The following is a 10,881-nucleotide window of genomic DNA, read 5'->3' on the forward strand; positions in this document are numbered from 1 at the left end:
AATATTTCTTTTGCATTTGGTTGTTTGATTCCCAGGTTCAGAAGAAAATGAAGAATGTAGAGAAACGTATGTGGCCTCACCTGCCTTTTTCAGGTGAGATACTCTGAGTCGGGACTGCAACACTTAGAAGGAGCGGTGTTGTGAATCAGAGCACAAATCCCAGCTTTACCATGTACTAGCTTTGAGATCCTGAAAAGTTACTTAGGCTCTCTCTGACTCAGTTTCCTTATCTGTAAAATGGGAATGATGATAATAATAGTACTACTTCATGGAAATTAATATAAAAATTAAATGAATTAATATTCTTCAGTACTTGAAACAAATACTTCACACACAGTCAACGCTACATGAGTGAGATATCTGTGTGCATATATATTCATATATTTATACATTTTTTAAATCAAGCAGTCACTGAATACCTAAAATTGAATGCTGTAGCTAGAATCTGATTTGGGTAGGTGTCATTCAAACTATAAATGAATATTCTTCAGAGAATTAAGTTCTTTCTAAGCTTTCAGAGAGTAAGTTCTTTCTAGGCTACATAATTCTCTAGAGGGAAAATGGCAAAACTATGCAACATTACTAATCGATACTTTAGAATATTAATGTGCTGGTCACTATAATGAGCACTTCGTAAGGATCCTCTAATTTCAGCCTCACAATACTGTGAGGTTGGAATAGTATCCTCAATTCACAAATAAAGAACCTGAAAACAAGAGATGTTAAGTAATCTGTCCAAGATCACACAGCTGGTACATGATAAAGCTGGGATTGGACCAAGTGTATTCGATTCTCAATGCTGGGCCTTTCATCTCTTCTTACATAACTCTTCAGCTGGTTGAGGCTAGTAGTACTGTGTAGTTTAGCTCTTTGCTCCCAGAGTGCCAGGCACAAAGCCGTAGGCAACAAACTAAAGGAAAAACCCCCTCCCCCTTGATAGGCAAATATTGCTCCCGAGGAGCCAAACCTATGACACAAGGTACACCTGACACAGTTTAGGCACTCTGTGCCCAGATATTTTAGAACACTCACTGTGCTGCTCACTGTGATTGTCTACTTTACAAGGATTGTCTAATTTCACTCACAACAACGTTATGATGTAGGAACAAGTATCTCCAGACCATAACAGATAATAGTAACAGGTAATATGGTTATTGTTATTGCCATGTTACCTAAGAGGAAACTGAGACACATAACGGCTTAGAAATTTATCCAAATAATGGTAGAACCAGAGTTTGAACCCAGCAGTAGGACTCCAGAGTCCATGCTCTGGAGATAGATAACAGCCAAACACCAAAGCCAGCAGGCTCGACTGAAAATACCACGAAGTCTTAAGTTTAAATAAGCAGGGAAATGGTGAAAAAGAGGGCAGAAAATTCAAGAAGGAAGAATCCTCTCGTAATTCATAAATGGGATATTTAATTCCTCATACCTATATTTGTACTTCTGGCTTAGGTGGCAAAGAGGACAATACAAAGCTTTCACAGAGTTTGTCTTGCTGGAGTTCATAAACTTTGAACTTGTCATTCAACCTGAGTCTGAGAAACAGCCGGGAAAGAATAAAAGCACTATGGCTAGCTGCTATTGTGATAATGCTTTCAGATTGATTAAGCACTTAACACTGCCTGTGATCTCAAGTGAAAACAGAGCCACGTTTAAGGAACTTCCGTTTCAACAGCTTTCTGGGTGAATTTCTCTCATTTATACTTTGACCTCTGCAGCCTCCCTCCTCCTTCCTCCTTTCCCTATCCGCAGAAAGTCACCTAGATTCCTTAAAATGACTTGCATTTCATCGATACAAAAGCTTAAGTTCCAAGTTTCCAAGCTCAGTTTGCAAAGGAACTTTCCCCTTCCACTCAGCTGGCCTCAGAAGCAGTCACCATCTTGATCCTCAAAAGAATTTTTTTTTCTTTTTGTGGGCCTGAACAAAGGCAGGGGCTGCTTAAGCAGTAACATAAGAGCATTTAGGAAAACAACTCTACTAACTAGAGAACATCTTGTTTAGTACTTAACGCTACATGATGAAGACAAACTTCATCCTGGAGTTTGCTGGGTCTACTTTCTCCCCCATTTCCATCTGTTCTTTGGCTGTGATACCGACAGCAACTCAGATGGCTAAGTGCTTATGCAGGGCTCCTAGATTAGCGTCCGTCTGTTAGCCCATGAGTTTTGATCAGTCACTCACAGGCTCCATTTCTTTGATGCCTACAAAAGAGTTTCATGGGTTGGTCATAGTTACCATGCAAAGCAGAGCTTCACTTTTTCCAAAAAAGGAAGCAAATTACCCTCTCTTCCCTCTTCAGTGGCATCTGGGGGAGCATGTTCTCCAGCACTATGTCACTATGACCCCTCACAAAAGTACTGTATCTAAATTTCTTTTATGTACTATTTATTAATATTTATTTATTTATAGATTTTGATCTATAAATTTACTTACAGATCATTAGGTCAGACATTCACACACACAGAGAACAGAAGACTAACTACCAGAATGTTCCCTGTGTGTTCAATGTGGTTATTTTTAGATGGTGGGTTTATGAGTGGTTTCTCAAAATTCATTTTGCATAATAACATTTTCTAGATTTTCTATAATGGCTACCTCTTATAAAATAAAAAGACTTTTTAAAATGTATATTAAATACCTAGTCTTTCACATCTATGAAAGATACAAAAATGAACAGAGAAGTTCAGACATTTCTCTAGGTCAATTCATGACCTTGATAAATTAGAAAGCCAGATTAAAACTAGTCTAGACTTGGTTGAATCCAACCATTTCCTATCGTTTTCCTCTAGGTACCTATATCTTTGAGAAGGTCATCTACCTGTCCTATCCAATATGGTAGCCACTAGCCGCAGGTAGAATTTAGCTTTAAATTTTATTTACTTAAACACAAGTAAAATTCAAACTTCAGTTCCTCAGTGGCACCAGCTATATTTCAAATTCTCAGCAGCCTAATGTGGCTAATGGCACAGAAACAGAAAATCCTCTCACTGCAGAAAGATGTCTTAGACTGCACTGGCCTAGAAGCTCGGCTGCTAACTGAACACGATGTCACCATCAACCATGAGCAAACCTCCAGAGGGAAGGCCTCCCACAAATTTCTATGAAATAGGAGAGCAGGACTCAACTTATACCTGTTTTTCCCCCAAGCTGCATCTGGTTCATAGAGAGTGACAAGGAGTGTCCTCAAGGTTATTATCTGAATAATACATGTTTGGACCAAAGACCCCAATCTGAATAGTCTCTGGGCAATCATAAAACCTGAATAGAAAATATAGGAGTCATGGAAGTTCCAGGGCAAGTCCAGGCTGAAGCCAATACCAGATTACAAATGGCTTTCTAAGCAACTTAGCCACTTGTTTCAAGGGGTGCCCAATGGTGGAAGCCCATCGCTGCCTCATTTAGCAAAATGCAAACACGCTGTACACGTGAATAGTGTGCAGCACTGGCAATGGGCAGCAGCATGGGGCACTTAAACATCTTTAGTCACTGCTACACAGAGATGAGACCAATATAACTCTCCATGCTTAGAGGAGACCATATTTTGAATTTAGTAATTCGAGCTCAGCTTATTTGATATCATGCATCCTTGATTTGTCATTTAGATTTTTGCTACACAAAAGGTGATTGCTGGACAAGCAACATCAGCATCACCTGGAAACTTCTCACAAATGCAGAATCTCATGCCCCACTCCAGACCTAAATGAGTCAGAAACTCATTTTAACAAGATCCCCAGGGGATTCAGTCATCTACACTGACTGAAGATTGGGGGCCACTGATTTCTCTGCCTCTCACTTCTACTTTTGATTTCTAGAATATAGAAGCAACTACAATCTCTCAGCCAAATTTTATGCAGTACTCTGGAAATGGAAAACAGCGTGGGATTTAATAAACACTTATTGATTAACTGGAAATCCGTGACCTGGCTTTCAAAATTAGGAAGCCAGTGTACTTTCAATGTGTTGTCAAAATATACTTAAGAAATAATGTGAGAAATAATAAAAATTTTAGTGTTTCCTTTTGTTTTAAAATGCAAAAAGTAGAGAGTATCATATAGTAATACTAATAAGCAAATAATAAACCATGCAAGATTCCTTTGTTCTTTACACTGCTGTCTATAAGGGCAATCATTTTTAAAAGCTTTTATTTGATAGCTTGAATAGAATCATGCCCTAATTATAGTCTTCCTTTTTATTTGCCACTGAGAGGAAATGCACCAGATGAAGCTGTTTGAGACTCTATGGTTTGTTCAGCTGTATTAAATGCTTCTAACTGCTGACTTTTATCGTTCTTAACAAGTCAAGACCAGACTGAATGTCTTTGAGGATAATTGTTTTTATTCATTTCCCTTCTGCATTGCTAAAATGGAGGCAGTATGTAAATTAAGGAAAGAGATGCGGATTCAAACTGCCCCAGACCGCTGCTGGTTCTCAGAAAGAGGCAAAACCAAATCTCCTGTTTAGATTACTGCATGTCTCTGTGATCAGTTGGTGCTCTTGAAAAATGGACAAAGTTTCTTGATTCTTTAAGGCAGTCTTTATGCCATTAAGTTAACCAGACTCGTGGATAGGATCCATTCCCAAAAAAATCCATGCCGATCTATATCAGTGCTCCTAACGTTATGTTCTCATCCATGTAGTCGGCAATGCAACGTGTAGGGTTGTATCACAGAAATTACTGGAGGCCAGGGGCTTAGACTTTCTGGGTGTTAGTCTCAATTCTACCATTTATTTGTTGTATGACCTTGGGATAAAGAAATCAAGCCATGGTTTTCAAATGAAGGTGATTTTGTAACCCCTGTGGGGACATTTGGCAATGTCTGGAGACATCTTTAAGGTCATGATTTGGGGGTGCTATTGGCATCTAGCAGAGGCCAGGGATGCTAGGAAACACTTTACAACGTGCAGGATAGCCCCCACAACAAAGAATTATTGGACTTAAAACATCAATAGTAAAAGACACAGAAAGGCTGGACCTAAAGTACCCATCATCACTGCCATCATTTCAGCACTGATCTGCTCATGCAAAAACCACAGCCCCCGAAAACACCAGAGACGTTGAACGATAGAACCCTCAAATCAATAAACAAGGATCCTGAGTTCTTCATGCTCAGCACTGTTTTAGGTTCTGGGAAAAACACAAAAGTGTAGGATGGCCCTTATTCTCTCAGAAACTAGAAATTAGAATAAACCATCGAGGTCTAATAGGATAATTCCTCATTGATCCATTCCAGTAATTTTTTGCTGCCTCTCTCCATGGTGCCCAGTCTAATTACGGGATGACTCCCTATTCCCCTGGGATGCCACTTTTCATTCTCGTTCACTTCCTTGTTCTGAAGGAACAGCAATTTGCCACTGAATGGTTATTAGCCTTTTTCCCTTTAAGAGACTAAGAAGGAAAAAAAGCCCACAGGATAATTTTAAAAGTTGTTGCTCTAGTTTTTCTCCGACTTTAGAAATCTCTGTTGGCTTTTAATTAAGAACTTGCATTTAGACTGTGAGATGAACCAGATTTGAAGGATTGTGTTTTTTTCCTCTTTTAATGAAATGGCACTCATTTCCCTAGGAGGGGTTTTCCCCAGATTCTCATTGTTCTTCTAAAGATGATTTACATGGGCATCTGTGGAGGTAGCTGAATCTCTGATTGGAGAGGGAGGCCAGGGTAGACACACTGTGCCTTCCCTCTGAGAAACTAGGAAATAAACACCCTCAGGACACTGAGCTGAAATATTCACCAACTTCAGTGTGGAATGGCTTGGAGGTGGGGTAAGTCAGAGTCCCAAAGAGTGGCAGCAGGAACTATATGACATAAGTCTCAGAAATATGCCGTGAATGTGACTGAATCAGTCAGTTGTCTCAGACACCTGCAATGCACATTTCACTCCACTCCTTCTCCTTATTCAGCCTTAGAATCATGCATATTCAGAAGGACTCAGTGCTAAAATAGACCCATACACCCAATTCTTGGGCACCCATGTTTTGAGGTTCCTAAATCCTATTTTCTTTCTGAGCTGTTTGGCCAAGCATCAGGGTAAACTGATGATTCTCTTCCTAGAATTTAATAAAGTATAGTATGGACAGGATATTTACAAATTCTCAAAATATATCCCCCCCCCAAAGTTATTAATTATAAAAGGAAAAGACTGAATAAACCTGGCAGACATTACCTTAACCAAATAATCAGGGTCAACATCACCAGTAATAAGACATCTCAGCATCTTGTACCACTCATATGATGAATACAAAAAGGTACTACATCATTTCTGTGGTACTCTTTTTTTTTAAGATTTTAGTCACCCATTTGAGAGAGAGAGAGAGCATGAGTGAGGTACAAGGCAGAGGGAGAAGCAGACTCCCCACCGAGCAGGGAGCCCAATGCAGGGCTCGATCCCAAGACCCCGGGATCATGACCTGAGCCAAAGGCAGACGCTCAACTGACTGAACCACCCAGGCGCCCCATTTCTGTGGTATTTTTTTTTTTTAAGATTTTATTTATTTATTTGACAGAGAGAGACACAGCGAGAGAAGGAACACAAGCAGGGGGAGTGGGAGAGGGAGAAGCAGGCTTCCCGCTGAGCAGGGAGCCCGATGTGGGGCTTGAACCCAGGACCCTGGGATCATGACCTGAGCCGAAGGCAGACGCTTAACGACTGAGCCACCCAGGCGCCCCAAGTGGTATTCTTGACCAAAAATATTTAACCTCACTATAAGTATGAGTAAATCATCAGACAAACTAAAATTGAGGGACATTTTATAAACTAAGTAACCAGTACTCTTCAAAAATGTTACAATCATGAAAGACAAGACAGAAACCATCACAGACTAGAGGAGACTAGGGAGACATGACATCTTAAACACAACGTGGAATCCTGAATGGATCCTGGACCAAGAAAGGACATGAGTGGGAAAGCAGTGAAATACAAACAAGGTCTGTGTATAAGAGTATTGTATCATTGTTAATTTCCTGGTTTGCTTAACCATTCAATGGTTATATGATGATAACAGTCATGTTAAAAGAAGTGGTTTGAAGGTCTACAGGACTCCCTGTAGTATTTTTTGTAGGTTTTCTCTAAGTATAAAATTATTTCAAAATAAAAAGTGAAAATAAGCATATAAAAAACTGCCTACAAACGATCTTGGAACAATATAGGCAGTGGAAAGACATAAGTTGATGATCAGGCCCCCTTGTAGTCAATCCTTCTCCCACCCTGGACCCTGCCCGGCAACCACTCATCTGTTTTCTGTTCCTATACTTTTGCCTTTTCTACAATGTTACACAAATGAAATTATACAGTGTGGAGCTTTCTGTATCTGACTTCTTTTACTTAGCATACAGCTTTTGAGATTTATAAAGGTTGTTGCATTTATTAATTGCTCATTCCTTTAAAGTGCTGAGTATTACTCCATTGTACAGATTTATCACAACTTGTTTATCTATTCACCAGCTGATGGACAATGGAGATGTTTCCAGTTTGGGGTTACTATGAATGACCTTATCAGCATTTGCATACATTACCTTTTTGTGAACTATGTGTATGTTTTCATTTCTCCTGCCTAAATACCAAACCTAAGAGTGAGATTGCCAGGGCTTATGACAAATGTTATGTTTATATCTATAAGAAACTAACTGTTTTCCAAAGTGGCCATACCATTTTTGCATTCCCATCAGCAAGGTATGAGACTTCCAGTTGTTCTACCATCTAGTCAGCACTTGGGGTTCAGTCTTTTTTATTTTAGCCATTCTAGTTGGGGTATGAAGGTATCTCAATTTTTTTTTGTCTTTTCTTTTTAATTTTATTCTATTATGTTATGTTAATCACCATACATTACATCATTAGTTTTTGATGTAGTGTTCCATGGTTCATTGTTTGCATATAACACCCAGTGCTCCATTCAATACGTGCCCTCTTTATTTTAATGAGTTTCAATCTGCATTTCCATGATAATTAGTGATGTTGAGCATATTTTTGTATGTTCATTGATCATTCATATATCTTTCTGGTGAAATATCTTGTCAATATCTTATCAAGTAGCTTATCTTATTACTGAAGTGTAAAAGTTCTTTATATATTCTGGATACAAGTCCTTTATTGGATATGTATTTTGCAAGTATTTTCCCCTACTCTATGGCTTATCTCTTATTTTCTTAACAGGGTCTTTTAAAAAGTAGAATTTTAAAATTTTGACAAAGTCTGAGTTATCACGGCTTTTTTTATGTTTCATGTTTTTTGCGTTCTAAGAAATAGCTGTCTAACACCAAGGTCACAAAGATTATTCTCATATTATCTTCTAGGTATTTTAAAGTTTTAATGCTTACATTTAAGTCTTTGTCTCATTTCCAGTTAACTTTTATGTATGGTATGAGGTAATGGTTGAGGTACATTTTTTTGTAGATAGAGATCCAATTGCTCCAGAATCACCTGTTGAAAGGACTGTCCTTTCCCTTTATTACTATCCCTAGGTATTTTATTTTTATGCTATTGTAAAGTGAATTATTGATTTTACTTTCCAATTGTTTGTTGCTAATGTGGGCAAATAAAACTGCAGTTTGGAAAATAGACTGGAGCCTACAAAAAAAAAAAAAAAAATCACTGGCTTTTTTTTAAAGGTGATTTTAGCAAAACTCCAGTCTATTTTCCAAACTTCAACCAATCCTTTTCAATACCTCATTAGTATTTCTAATTATAAAAGTAATATATACGAATTGTGAAAGGTCAAAAGTCATAAAAGCGAATAAATAAAATTTTCATACTCTTTATCTCACCCTTAATCCCATCTCCCTGAAGTAACCAGCATTAACACATATTTCTCATGTTGTGACATTCAAGCAAGTAGTCAGTTATTTTTTTCAACACCTGGGGATGGAAGGATCATGTGAGATCCAGGACAGGTGAAAAATGAGAGTTAGCCTGGCACAATTTCTGACTCTTTCTAAAAGTCTAGATCTTAGGAGAACACAAAGAAAGCAAACATGCAAAGAGAGGGTGAAGCAAAAAGCAGAGTGTCTGCAAAGAAGCAAAGGAGAAGGCTGGTCTTTACAAAAAAAAAAAAAGAATCTCTTACTGACTTGGCTCAGAGAGGAGACAGACCTATGGGTCCCAGAGTAGAAAAAAAAACAAGGGATGCAAGACCTTTAGGAAAATAGTGTCACTGAAGATTTAGAGATGGCACTGCTAGAAGCCCTGAAAATTTTCTCATGACTCAATTGTGATATGAAAAAACAATGACCCTCAAACCTAGAGTTGCTGTGCAAAACAGGCAAATGTACAACTAAGATGGAAACTGTTTGGAAAGAGGGTCAATGGCCAGAGGTGGCCACCAGCTAAGGCCTTGTAATCATCTTTGATGCTGCTTAAGACCCCTAAGCCTTGACATAGAAAGGAGACCCATAAGAATGACTGTAGTAGAATTTCCCACCAGTGAAAATGAATCAAAATCAAATTGCTTTATAAAGAATGGAATGCCACACTTTGTATTTTATGCATCTATTTTGAAGGCCCTGGAAATAAAAATTTTCTCCAAAATAGGGTCTATAACCCATTTACTGAAATTCTTGTATAGATGATGAATTACAAATCTTTGAATGGTCCTAAGGGTTAGGAATTCTGAATTCTAATCTTACTTCTGCTTTAGATATAATACATAGTTTTGAAATGATCTTTGATCCACAACTTTTCCATATGTAAAAATTAGCTTTCTTAAAATGTGTCCTCTGGGGCACCTGGGTGGCTCAGTCAGTTAAGCCTCCAACTCTTGATTTCATCTCAGGTCATGATCTCAGGGTCATGGGATCAGTCCCACATCAGGCTCCAGGCTTGGTGCAGAGTATGCTTGGGATTCTCTCTCCCTCTCCTTCTTCCTCCCTCCACTCTCACTCCAAAATAAATAAATAAATAAAATCTTCTAAAAAATGATCTTCTAAAAAAAATAAACAAAATGTGCCCTCTAAACAAACCAGAATTTCTTGAAATTTCCTCTACTAAAAACTACTAGTATATTGCAATAAAACTAAAACACAGAATAAACACTAAATAATAAAATACAGTAAAAATACACAGGTGCTGTGGTAGTGCAATCAGTTACTAGCACCCGACTCTTGGTTTCGGCTCAGGTTGTGATCTCAGGGTTGTGAGATCAAGCCCTGTGTCAGACTCTGTGCTCAGCGTGGAGTCTGCTTGGGATTCTCTCTCTCCCTCTCTCTCTGCCCCTCCCCCCAGCACATGTGTGCACTCTCTCTAAAATAAATAAATCTTTTTTTAAAAATACACAGTAAAAATATAATAAACTCATCCAGATACCATTTATATAGCAACTTCAGCTTTCCGATCACTATAAAGACTTTGAGCAAGAAGCACTTCATAACATAATCTAATGCTCCCTACTATGTTGTTTGGATAGCCAGGCCCTCGGACATCAGTTTTTATTCATGACTTACATACCCTTCCTATATACTTGCTTCTCTCAAGCCCATCCGAGAAGGCCACAGAAACAGCCAACTAAAGGTAGGGAATGGAAATCTAGAGATCAAGAGCAAAATTTAGGGTAATATCAAAAGCAGCTGAACAGACAAATCCTAAAGAACAGATATAAGCACCCATGCTGCCCTGAGGCCAGTAGTTTGCCATGTATCAGTTCATGATGACTACATTCACAGGTCTGGAAATGGAAGGAACCTTGGAATTTAATTCAACTTGCTCACTGACAGTAAAGTAAACCAAAGCCTAGAGATAGATAATTGAGGCGTTGCTCAATTAAGTTGGCCTCTCCATCTCTCTCTCTCCCCCCCTCTCTCTCACACCCATACCCCTTCTTCCCTCCACACACCCCTACTAAATGATTGGGGTTCTCTTTCCCAATAGAAATATAAATTACAAATGACA

This window comes from Halichoerus grypus, chromosome 9, assembly GCF_964656455.1.
Source record: "Halichoerus grypus chromosome 9, mHalGry1.hap1.1, whole genome shotgun sequence".
NCBI classification, from domain to species: Eukaryota; Metazoa; Chordata; class Mammalia; order Carnivora; family Phocidae; genus Halichoerus; species Halichoerus grypus.